The sequence below is a fragment of the Acanthochromis polyacanthus genome, chromosome 12 (assembly GCF_021347895.1).
Source record: "Acanthochromis polyacanthus isolate Apoly-LR-REF ecotype Palm Island chromosome 12, KAUST_Apoly_ChrSc, whole genome shotgun sequence".
In the NCBI taxonomy this organism is placed as follows: domain Eukaryota; kingdom Metazoa; phylum Chordata; class Actinopteri; family Pomacentridae; genus Acanthochromis; species Acanthochromis polyacanthus.
The window spans coordinates 21,223,291-21,236,859 of NC_067124.1; positions in this window are offsets into that span (position 1 = coordinate 21,223,291).

Genomic DNA, 13,569 nt, shown 5'->3' on the forward strand with positions numbered 1-13,569 from the left:
ATGTGATGGATGGTTAGCAGTCTGGCCCCCTTCTTCACGCCTCTCTCCAGCCCAGTGTCTGGAGATCTGGCCCGAACGGCTGGGTTGCTGGGTGGTTGGGGGTTAACATGGCTGGCTTTGTTAGACAAAGGTTGCCTGCATTCTAAAGAAAGAAAAGCGTATTCAGCGCTTCTTTCTGGACCAAATTGTATTTAATATAACAATCACTATCAGCGAAACCACTTGAATTTCTGAATGGAGCTGTCAGTTATTCAGGGAAGCACCTGGAATTGCTCTTCGGGAGTTTTGACATTGACAGCTAACAGATAAAAACAGCTTCAGATTTATACAGGAAGGTGTTTTTCTTGCTTTAATTTGGTTCTGCAGCTATTTAGAAGCTGTGTCTTGCCAAATCTTCAATACGTCTATGCAGGAGGTCATTTTGTTAAAGCTGAAAGCTTTATATATTTTCAAGGACGTTTATAGAACCTATCACGTCATAATTGTGTTTATAGTAGTGCTTTAGGGACAACTGCAGGACCAAAAACGGTCACTTACGGCTTATAGTGTTATTTTCCAGCTTCAAATATAAGCTTAGTGTTGTAAAAACAGCTGTTTAGCCTGAGCAACATGAAGAAAACCAAGTGAATTTAAAGATAAAACTGTGATGGTTCATCCAGGTTCATTGTTCTCCACATTTTCTTTAACCCCTTTGCTTTTCTTTTTACTCTTTGTTCATTTCAACACTCTTACCTGCTTTGTCTTTGTTCATTTTTCCTTTATTTGTCATCCCCGATTCCTTCCCCTATTCTTATGCATATATTGCACATACACAGCTCTGAAACAATTGAGTTTTCTACGCTGATAAAGATGATGTTGTGCCTGACACAGTCATCCTTTCTTGACGGCGGTTGGCTTTCCATGGCCAGGCCTGCGTTTCCCCCCTGTGTTTGAAGATTCTGTGGACTCTGTGGTCTTCAGGCCCAGGCAGCCTTACAGAGGGGCAGACAGCAACCAACACCCCAGAGAGAAGCTACAGTAACCTGCCTTGTGTCTTTTCTCATTCTTCAAACACGGGGGAGTCAGAGAGAGGGAGAGAGAGAGAGAAGCAACAAAGACTCATGTGAAAGAGCACAAGGCCTTCACACACCCGCGCTCACTAATTGACGGCTGCAGGGAGTGGGAGAGATAGTGGGAGAGATAAGAAAGCCACCAGAACCATGCTTACACTTTGCATATTGTACATTCAAATGTCCATACAACACATATACACAATCATATGAACATAGCACTTTTAAAAAAAATATCTTCACTCGCCATCACTTACCTCCCCTCGGACTTTGATGCTGCCATACCTGCAGTTCTTTTGTCTTGTGTTCAGTGGCGGATCTTCCATGGAGGCACGGGGCGGGGGACAGTGTGCCACCCCGTGTGCCCCCCCCCCCCAAATTTTCGATGGAAATTTCCGTTGCTGATACTCTGACGCTCCTGAACACAACTTAAAAAAAAACATATAAAATACTTTGTAAAAACAAGAGGTCAGTTGCAGCTTTCATTTTTTTCTTTTCAGTGCCCCCCCCCCCAAAAAAAAATATATGTTGTACCCTCCTGTGCCCCCCTACGATAATTCATCTGGATCCGCCCCTGCCTGTATTCGCACTTTATTGACCAACTTCTACAGACCCACGCAGAATTTGTTTTATCTCATCGGCATATGCACTCACATGTCGGCACTGGGAGTGAAAGAACCAATTTGCTGCTTTGTCACTGGTTTAGTAATAGCAAACAGAAGGCCTAGGGCCACTATTTAATTGCTTTGACCATGTGCACCAAAGAGGGGCCACACCAATTAATCCCTTCGGTTGCAGAGTGTCCTGTCCCACACCAACATGCCCTAGCAGGGCCGTCCCACAGGGGAGAGGTGGGTGGGGTGGACTGGGTGGAGAGGCACATGGGAACCCTCTACCAACAATGGGTACCAAATCCATACCCTCTGCTCCGCTTCAATACCATCCCCCCCAACATCAATGAATCCCTTTTATCTGTATATTCTGCTAATGCAAACTGATTGACATTAGTGTGTGATCACTGATTCAATCTGCAAAGGCTTCATCATATTTGAACTTTTGTGAATATGGAATTCTTTCAACAAGGATTTGTATCAATTGCTAGAATTATGAACAAGTATTCAGATTTCCCCCCTTTAGTATTAGTAGCTCTACCACCAGCTAATAGAAGCCCCTGCCAGGGCCGGAGTGGGACTCATTTTCAGCCCTGGACTTTCATGCCTCAGACCGGCCCACTTTAGATCACGACCTATTACTATTAAAATCATGTAATTCTAGCCTTGTCTTGTAATTCTGTGTGTTTTTCTAAAATATTTCCAATTCAGTGCAAGTAAGGGTTGCTTCACTATGAGGATGTATTCCAACATGAGTGCACATCTCCAACATTATTCTTTCCAACAATATCAGAATCTATATTCTGTTCAAATAAGTGTTCAAGGATATCCAAACTTTAAAAATAAAATAAAAGAATGAAAATATTAAATTTAAAAAATAAATAAAAGGTGTTGCACTTTCTAATAGCACTATCATCTCTTTTTCCTCTGCAAGGAAACACTTCCATCACAACTTAAATTTTACAAATATGAGAACATCAGTTAAAGGGCTAATCTCCAACACTATTCTTTACAACATCACAATGTCCTTTTTTTGCAAGATATCAAGCAAATCAGTGTTCACAGATATCTAATGCTCATGAATAAAGAATAATTATTGCACTGTTGACTGCAAGTTTGTTATTCACAGGATAACATAACTTGCTAATGAAATTTTTAAAAAATGCTTTGATTTTCATTTTATATTTTCAATAGCAAGAAAATAAAATCAGTAAGAGACAGAAATGACAAAAAGGTCCATTTTTTTCATTTTCTGAGACCGGAAGTGGTCATCAGCAAGTGTGGAGTCAAACAGAGTACGGTGCTTAGACTGGATATAATTTTTTTTGTTAGTTTTCATGGTCAAAATGAGAGATCAGGTGGTTGATCTTAAAATAAGTGATTATTGTTTTTTTTATAGAGCGTTAAAGTTTTGCAAAGCCAGGGGTCTCGGTTACTTTATTGACAGTCCGGTCTGGAATAACCGACAGGTCCTATGGAGGAGGCATAGACTGTATATAAAGATATACAGTCTGTGGGAGGAGGCAGTCGAGCCTCTGCTCTCCTTGTTTGGATTAATTCTGATATAATAACTGTTGGTTTATTTGTCGGTGGAGCAGCAGAACTTCTTCCTCAAACAATTTTTCTGCCTGTTGGCTTGTTTTAACTAGTTTTCTACCTTCGGCTGATTCTACCAGCAAACACTGAAAGGACTCTGATAGTTCGGTAAGTGTTTCTGCTTGGTGCCGCTTTTAATGCACTTTATATGCAGCTGTAGTGTCAGATATAACGTGTGCCATGCACTCCAGATGTTGGTGGAGTTTATTTCAGTGTGTGTTGACCAGAGAAGAAAATTAGCATCCAATAAATATTAGTTTTAATGTTAGCGATGCTAACCGAGCTAGCTGCTCAGTCGTAGCCTGACTAAAGCTAACATAGTATTAAGCTAACGATGTTTATGTTGTGTTTTCATGTAAACAGCTGAAGTGTGTTGTGTAATGTGGTGCATTTAGTTAATAAACTGTCAGTGGAGACGCTGGTTCACATTAATGAAACTTTAGAAAACCCAAATGTGTTTAAAACAGTAAGGTTAAGGTTCTGTGTTGTCAGTTGTCCTGAATATCTGCTGAGTCTCTGATGTTAAACTGGAGAAAACAGTAAATCTACTCTCTAGTCATTAACATTGTTTAATGATTGATTCACGTGTTGTAGTACATGTTCCTGCAGTGTAGATTGGAAAAATAACCTCCCAGAATATGGCCAAAGTACTGATGAATGTTACAGTTATTACATTTAAATTGCACCACAGATGAGCTGGATAATAAAACCCTCTCTTCTAAAGTTAAACTGACTACAGGCCTTTCTGTCTTTCAGTGCTTGGAAAATAAATATGACAGAGGAAATCTTTCCAGGGATACTTTAAAATGAACCTCTGCTATTGATGCTGACGCTGTAACGTCCGTCTTCATCTCAGGTGTCTCATATTCACTGTGAGGATCTTCTGAGTGAAGCCAACAGAAGGGAAACTTCATCTGGATGTGAAGAAGGAGACTGAATGGACGACATCCTCAGTGAACCACTTCCTGTTTAGCTTTCACGTACAGAAGGACAGACCAAGTGTTTCAGCAGTTTATTATTCTCTGTTCAGCAGACAGGTGCTCTACTTTGGAGTGTGACGATGTTGTCGGTGATGTGGAGAGTGAAGTTTCCGTTTCACCCACAGCATGCTTTAGGGCACCCGGGTCAGACTTCATGTTTGAAATACTGACTGACAGCTCAGATTTAACTGTCTGTAGTTCCATTTTGATGGATGTTAAATTTTCACTCAAAGCTGCCAGGAGCTGGATCTTTAAAATATCTGCCGTCTCGTTACCGAGTGAAAGTAGCAGTTCCTCCTTAAGGACAGAGATTGCAGCATCTGAGGGCCTCTTCAAAAGAAGACGTTGTTGATGAAGATGTTCTCTAGCAGGGCCAGGAAGACCACGACCAAGCAGCTTTGAGATCTTAGGCAGCGTCTCCCTCAGGTGGGTGTCAACGGTGTTCACGGTCAGGTCTGTGGTAATCCCGTCAAAAAACAAAACAGAAAAAAATCTAGATTATAAATCAACATGTAACCCAAAGCACTCTGTGTATAACGCCATAGTATAGGATGGAGTTCAGAAAATGTCAAAGTATAGTATATTTTTCAAGAATAACATAGTATGGCCTGTATTTCACAGTATAGCATGTCGGCACAAAAAAACCCCATAGATTATTATGTGGTTCCAAAACCGCAAAATGATAGGATGTTGCCTAAAATTGTCATGTATGATATGTGGTTCAAAAAATGTCACAGTGCAGTATATTGTCAAAATAGTATGTCATTCAAGAAGACATGAGAGTATAATATGTTGTCTAAAAAATGCCATAGAATAATAGTTCATTGTACAAGTAAAAGTATAGTAATTTTTAAAACTGTTCAAATTCTTATATGTTGCTAAAACACAACAAAAAAACTAAAACAAAAAAAATAGTCATAGTAATATGTCAGTTAAAAAAGTCTATAGTATAGCAGGTCGCTCTAAAAACATCATAGTTTAGCCTTTGGTCCACAAAACGTTACGTCCCGGTTGTCTGAAGTAGGCGAGGAGCAACACAAAAACAGTCCAAACACTGGTTTCCAGAGGATTAGATGAGTATTTATTTGAAAGAGTAAGTTTACAACAACACAACATGTCAGGAGGTTAAAAGCAAATTGGTGTTAGTAAAATAAAAATAACTAAACAGTACTAAAAGTGAACTTCACATTGACATTGATGGGCATTCCAACCAGGAACAAAGTAAAAGATCAATACGTAAAAACCTCTTCCTGTTCACCTCTTAAAACCCACATCCACCAACCACTGGAACACATCTCCAAAGTTGTGCTGAAGCTCAGCTTCCCCTCAGAAGAAGTGCTGCCAGATGAAGGAGCCTTTTGAGAGGCAGCTGGCATCGTGATTGGACGGTACTTTGGTCTTTCCAATCCAGCTTCAGCTCCAGAGACGGCAGGCGGGACGAGTCAACGGAGGCCGGATGGATGAAGACATGCAGCTGAATACAATCCAGAAAACAATAGAGAAGTGCAGCGGCCCAGGGCCAGAACAAACAGAGTAGAATGGTATCCATCCATCCTCTCTATACACCGCTTTATCCTCACTAGGGTCGCGGGGAGTGCTGGAGCCTATCCCAGCTGACTTGGGCGAAGGCAGGGGACACCCTGGACAAGTCGGCAGTCTGTCACAGGGCTACATATACAGACAGACAATCACACTCACATTCATACCTACGGGCAATTTAGAATAATCAGTTAACATCATCATATTTTTGGGCTGTGGGAGGAAGCAGGAGTACCCGGAGAAAGCCCACGCACGCAGAGGGAGAACATGCAAACTCCATGCAGAAAGATCCCAGGGGCACCCGGGATTTGAACCAGGACCTTCTTGCTGCAAGGCAAAAGTGCTAACCACTACTCCACTGTGCAGCCCAGTAGAATGGTATATCTCTGAGAAAATATTGTAGTATAGCCTTTGGTATGAAGAAACGGCGTCATATACATCATATATTGTACAAATAAGTCAAAGGAAAGAGACATACATTGTAGAATTGTTGTATTGTGGGCTGACTGATTTACTGATTATCAGTATTTTAGTTTTTACTGATTTACAGTAATAAATCAATTTTTAAAAACTATCTACTTGTGGTCACTCTGTCTTCTGGAGTGATTTGATTGGTTATACGTCACGAATAAAACTCCTTTAACTTAACATCTGTAAACAAAACAAAAATGTATCAACAAAATTTTCTGTTAGAGTTTGTGTTCTAAGTTTAACTCCAAGATTTTAAATACTTTAATTTACTGCAAATGAATATCTACTCCAAATGTCTCACTAATAATCATTATCAGCCTTAAAAACCCACAAAAAACCTCTCTATACTGGACCACACTTAGTACAGTCCGGTTCCCCCTTCTATAAATCTGTTTGGAATCTTCCACTTCCTGTTTGTCAAAGTGGCCTTCTACCTGGACAGGTTTTGTTGGAGCTCATGCAACAAACATTTTGGGTAACTGCACTTGAATATGGATTGATTACACTGAATTAGAGTCTGTTTTAATGAGACTGAGTTCAGATGTGTAGCTCTGGCATTAAATAGGAAATTATTTCTCAGAATTCACAGAGAAAAGTCTGAAATGTTTAGGTTTAGGGCTGCAGCTAACGAAGCCTTGAGTAATCGTCTGAGCATGAAACGGCATCAAAAGCGGAAGTGAGCGCGCAATGCAACAGAAATTGCCATCCGACTGGAGCGCGGAACACCGACGGACGTCGGTGCAAATATTATGTATGCACGATGCAGCGTGGATGTCCGCGTTTAGATACAGCTGTATAGTAAACGCTGACATCCGTGTTTACGATAGATCGCAGATGTCCGCGCTGCATCATGCATACATAATACATGCACAATGCAGTGCCAATGTCCGTCCGTGTTCCGCGCTCCGGTCGGATGGTGATTTCTGTTGCATTGCGCGCTCACTTCCACGTTTGATGCCGTTTCATGCTCAGACGATTACTCGAGGCTTCGTTAGCTGCAGCCCTAGAAATGTTTGCTAGGTTAGTGTCCCACATGTTCTTTGGCTCAGCTAAAGCTAACTCTCTGCAACTTCTGGATCTCTTGAGTTGCTTGTTGTTAAAATATCTTGCTTGAGGTGGTGAAGCTCAGAAAGTCTGAGATGTTTGTTCAAAATAAGCTCATTCTCAAGTCTTACCTGAACTGTCCTCTTTTGTTTGAACTTTCTAAACTTTGGAGTTAATGACAGAGCAGCACATCCAGACTAAGTCTCATTTATGTAGAGATTAAACTTCAGTGTCATTCATTGATGTTGAAGTGCAGTTTTTTCTGATGTTTGTTGCACATGCTCCCGAACCAAACCGGTACAGGTGGAAGACGATATGAAGAGAAGCTCCACAGGATGAATATCACACATTTACGTTGGAAATGAATGTCCTTTAATTACACAATATCATGCAAAAGTTGGATTTCCCTTTAATGATGTTAAAATCTTTGTTGAGTGTTTTGTTAATGTTGGTTTCCAAATGTCTTTTGACACTTGGCCCCAAAGATTAAAACCTTTTACGGCTCACAAGCTGCAACAATTCACACATTATCAACTATCTTTCTGACTAAACTAAGATTAAATAGTGAAAAACTGCCTGATTCCTGCATCATGAATGTAAATCTTTTCGGTTTTTATGACAGTAAACTGAATGTATTTGGGTTTGACATTTTATAGAAGTGAATTACTGCCGAAAACAATCAACAGATTAATGGACAAAGAAAATGTGTTTTCCCACATATATGGCTGAATTACTCCAGCATTACAAGATACATACAATTTTAATTCAATTTTATTTATAGAACACCAATTACAGGTCAAATTGTCTCAAGATGCTTTAATTTTATAATTTTGTCATATTTAAAATATGACAAAGTAAGAAATTTAAACCTCATGACTAATCTAATACCCCGTTGCGCTTCACCGGCCCGCCCGCGGGACGCTTTGAGATCTGCATGAGCATTTCCTTAAATGTCTGAAGCTGCAAACGCGATTATACAAACACTATACACCCATGGAAAGCTTAGATTCTCATGAATCCGCCGGTATAAACCACTTTCAGATGTGATTACCACAGCGGGTAATATAAACACATTTCTCCAACAAACAACAAATAACATAAACAGCACAACTCACCTTTGAAGGCTCATAACTAGTCACAGATGAAAATATTCCTCAAAAAACAGCCATAATCCAACCTTGGACATCCAGACAAAACAAGCCAGTAAAATATTTTGTCCAAAACATGTCTTGAAATCAGTAAACAATCCACAAATAGCTAGTTTTCGTGAACGTGCACCTCGCGCTGCGCGTCCCATATTTGGGATAGGCTACAGCACCCCCCGCAACCCTAGTGAGGATAAAGCGGTGTATAGAGAATTGATGGATGGATATTAGCAAACTTCAGTAGAAATTTCAGGCGGAATTGACTGCAGTGTATAGGGCTACGAGACTAATTGACAATTAAAATAACTTTCTCCACTAAAAATAATAAACATGAGGTCAAATAGAAGGAACAGTTTTAAATACTGTAGTCCCACGATGACAAGAATAAAGTTTCTCAACAAAAACTAAATCTGCTGGTGGATTCCATTAAAATCCTCATAAATGATAATAAAGTGTGATACTAAAGGTTTACGGTACTAAAAATCTCAAAGTAAAAATATCAAGTTGAACATCGGGATGGAGGTTAATAAAAGTTGACCTCCCTTCATTTCTCTTGAGCCGACTCCGTGGATTTTAGGGATGCTGGTTAAAGACCTGCTCTTCTCGTCGTCTTCCTTCTCGTCGCTGTTAAGTCACTCCATCCTCGCCGACTTCAACACCTCTTCATGACAAGTTCTTCTGCCTCGTGGAAACTTGAGAAACTCGGGAAACCCGTCGAGACTCAGATTTTCGAAAAACTCGTCGGGCGGGGGAAGGCAAGGGGGGAGGTTGGGGGGAAGAGGGGGGAGGCCGCCACCCACCTCCCCTCCTACTCTCCACCCTGACTCTGCCTTGGCTCCACCCATGTGGTCACTTGGAAACTACGATGTCACAGGGACGACGAAATTATGTTTTATTATCTGATCTGTAGCTCAGTGAGCTAAGGGTTTGCCTATAGAGCAGCAGGTTGTTGGTTCAAGACTAGACCCTTTCTTAAATTTTATCAAAATCCTGACAGAGACAAAGAAAGAAAACTGCCAGTGCTAGGTAGGTCTTGAACCTACTACCTTCCACTTGGTAGTCTCTCTTCTTACCCCCTGAGCTACTTGCTCAGATACTAATTCTTCTTTTTTTTGCGCATTTATCTTCTATTTTTTGCCCTTTTCGAGTTTTTTTTTTTTTTTTTTAACTCGAGTCTCAACTCAACCGTTTTTCTCAGGGGGTTGGACTTCAGCCTTTGTGTCGGAGGGTAGAACCCTCAGTTTCAAGACTTTCCAAAGCCTCAAGACCTCCCAAGTCCTCAGGACCTGAGCTTTCACACAGTCTGAGGGCTGAAATTTTCTAAGTCCCACAGTGGATCTCTGTTAGTTTGAACTTTGAGACAGTCTGGGGTCTGAAATTCAAGAAGTTCCTGAGTAGATCCCTGTTAGTTTGAACCATTAGACAGTCTGAGGGCTGAAATCTTTAAAGCTTCTCAGTACTCCTCTGTTAGTTTGAACTTTCTGGTTAACAGAAGCCTGAAAACTTGTGACCGTGAGTCTTGATTTCACATTTAGACCATCCATCTGAGTTCTTCTCAGACCTTCATCTGTGGATTCTTTAGAAATCCTGAACAAACTTTGATTCTCTTCACTGAACAGTAAAGTTTGTGGAGATCAGAAGGTAACATTAGTTTGATCGATGCCTTCAACTACTAGTAGACTTTATCTGGAAAGCAGTTTTCTGAAATGAGTTCTTAGTAAATCTGTCCACAATCAAACCAAGAATATAGAAAGAGGAAATGTTTGAAGAAACTTGATGTTTTCATTTCAGACTAGAAAACGCTTTAAGACCTTTATCTGTTTTTGCTCTTTTTGATCGTTTTATCGTCTCTTCTGTTTAATTTGATCTTCTAAAGTCTAACTGGTGTCTTTTCAAATGTTTTGTCTTTAGTTTGATTCTTCTTATCTAATGTCTAATTTGATTTCAAAATGTTTTATCTTTTAAATGTTTGTTGTTTTTTTCAAATGTTTTATCAGCTTGTTTCAAAAATCTAAATCTAAATCACATTTTTTAAATGGTCAAAATTCTCAGCACAAATCTCCCCTTTTTACAAAGCCATCAGGTCAGTTTCATGAAAGTAGCGCTGAATCATCTTGCATCTCAGGGCACTTCTCATATAGAGCAAGTCTACACCAGACCCTTCATTATATTCATTCTAATAATATTCACTCAATGAACAATCTTACCTCCCACTCTGGACTTGTGGCTCTTGGCTGCTGCTTGGTGTTGGATCTTTCTTCTGACACTGAGGGGCTACAGGACAAAGTTTCCCACTTATGTGGTTGCATCATACTATTATTTAAATTATATAACATTATGTTTTACGCCACAATGACACACAATTAATTGACTTGATAATTAACTTCAACGGTGGTTTGTAAAGTTCAACAAAGTCTGAATCCGTTTCCTCGGCCTCATTTGTCGTTTCAAACCGCGAGCTTTAGTGAAAAAGTTTCCAATTTCTGCACATTTGGCTGCGTCTGTTTCCAGAGCTTTTCTCGTTTTAATTCTTGCCTTCTCCGCACCACCCTTGCTCTTCCTGTTTTCATCTTTCAAACACCTCTGACCGTGTGCACAAACGTGTTACATCACGGTGCGTCTGCAAAAAAAATAAAAAGCTTCCAGTGGAGGCGTCCTAGGAACAGTGGTAGCAGCAAAATGATCAACCCAGTGCTATGACTTAACACCGACCCTCGCAGCCCAAACATCAGACCGGCCCACCAAGAATTGTCCCGGTCCTCCCGATTAGCCACCCCGGGCCTGGCTCCTGCATACAAAACTGTGCATAAACGAATGCAATACAGAGGTATTGTCACAGACTTTAGGTATATGAAGTAAAAGTGCTCACTGTGCAGAATGGTTTGTGTTATTCTTACATTCTTACTTATTGAAATATTAAGATATTATCACTGCATTGACATTTAAGCAGCAGTTCAACTTGCCAACTTTGGATTGTTTTTTGGATAAATGCTTGATTTACGATGTAATGTGTAAGGTTGCAGGTTTGCATTTGAACCACGGTCGTCTTCTTTATTAATGTTAAATACATATACAAAGTAGCAAAACATGAAAAATACTCAAGTACGAACAATTGAAATTACCTTATTGTAGTTACAATTGATCACTAACACAAAAACAATGACCCAAATCTGCAGTGCATCCAGTGGGATTTAAGGGGTCTGCATTTGAAGTGAGCGATAGTTTCCCCCATCCCTTACTATGTCTGCTTACCCATGGGTCCTCAATCCTTGCCCCAACAAAGGACCTGTCACCTCCGCCCATCATCGCCTCATCTCCAGGCCCCTGGACGACGTCTCCCGAAGGCAGCCTCACCTAGTCTGACCACTGCAGGGAGAGCAGCAGGTGTACAGAAACACGGAGGCACATTAGAAAGAAAAAGACAGAAAGAGTGGTTTGGCAAGAAGTGTTTATTTGGGGTGGAGGAGGTGGGTAAAAAAAGGAGTGAAAGAAAAAGGAGTGCTGTGGGTGGATGTAGCATCTGGTTTATATGCACTCATGTACCGAGGCGATGAGGCGCCTCCAGCCCAGGAGGAGGTAAAGGGGAGTTTGTGTGAGGCCAGCACCGATAGCAGAAGAGATAGACACTGACAACAATAGTCCCCTGTAACCCACAGCAGCAGCCATTCACTGCCGCTGACAAACTCTCTCGACCATATCATTCTTTGAACTTTCCCTGACATCTCACCTACACCGAAAACTTTGCTCATCATTCATTCACTTTGCGGCAACAAGACAGAAATTAGGCTCCACGATGAATAAAGAAGAAAAGTCACGTACAGGCGAGGCGATCGCTGTGAAGACAGGGCAGGACAATGACTGACCTTTAGTCTTATTTAAAATCAAAAGGGTGCCACTGCTAGGCCCATGGGGGAATAGAGGTGGGTTGGCTGAAAAAAAAACAGAGTTGGCGGGGGTGTCTGGGTGCTAATCCATGGGACCATTGATGACCCTTGACCCCCGGGGGCATGAGGTGGGGCTCTGCCGAAATGCGTCTGTAAAAGTCAGGTGCTTCAGGCAGGCCAAATCTCTCAAGCCCTCCTCCCTGTAATGATTTATGGGGCAGAGTGCAATCGACACATGCTTAGCCCTAGGGATGAGCCTAAATGGTAGTTTTGACACCGCTGAGAGACGAGGTTAAAGGTGATCAATAACAAGCCACTGAAGGAGGAGAGACAGAAGGACAGACAGAGTGAGGAGAAAGGGAGGTGGAGGCAGCAGTTCTTTTTAATTGGCTTGTGCTCATTACTCGGGTCTTTGTACGCCATTGCCCCTTTTGTGCATGTCCTGGCCTTCAGCTCTGGGTCACGTGTGTTGGGATTGTAGGAGTTTCTGTTAAATACTCCATGCGGTGGCCTCATAAGGTGTCATACTGAGGTGACTGGTTTAAAGTTTGACCCACAATCTGATTCACAGTAGAAGACTAAAACATTTTCTTCTGAGCTATTCTTGAATCCCACTTCCAGTACATTCCTATACTGAGACAAATTATGTGCTCATACTGACTGTCACTCATTCCATTCTCCCAACAATCTTCTCCCTCATCATACAAATCTGTTTCTCTACTATATTGTACCCCATGTTCCTCTCATTTGTCACATCTTTTAGTGACTTCGACTCTGGCGCTTCAGCAAAAGCTCATAGTACATAACACAGTTGTAGCTTCAACTTTAATCACAGGTAGTTTTTTATTATTTTGAATGTGTGCTTGTATTGTCACAAAAAATATTCGCTCAAGCCACTTTTCCAAACGTGTTTCCTTCATCTCTGCAAGTGTAACTTTGTCTGCATGCAAGTTTTTCTAGTGTGCGCCCTCCCAAAGCTTGTAGCAAGGGGAGAATAGTAGTGCGCTACTCGTACACACACACACACACACACACACACACACACACACACACACACACACACACACACACACACACACACACACACACACACACACACACACACACACACACACACATATTCGTGGAGTATCTCTCAGAAGTGAGCTGATTAGGCCTAAGACTGGGGACTGCTTTCCCTAATCATATCGCTGCATCCAAATCATCTGTGTACATTTCTAATTACATGGTGGCATGCGGTGTCCTTGAGC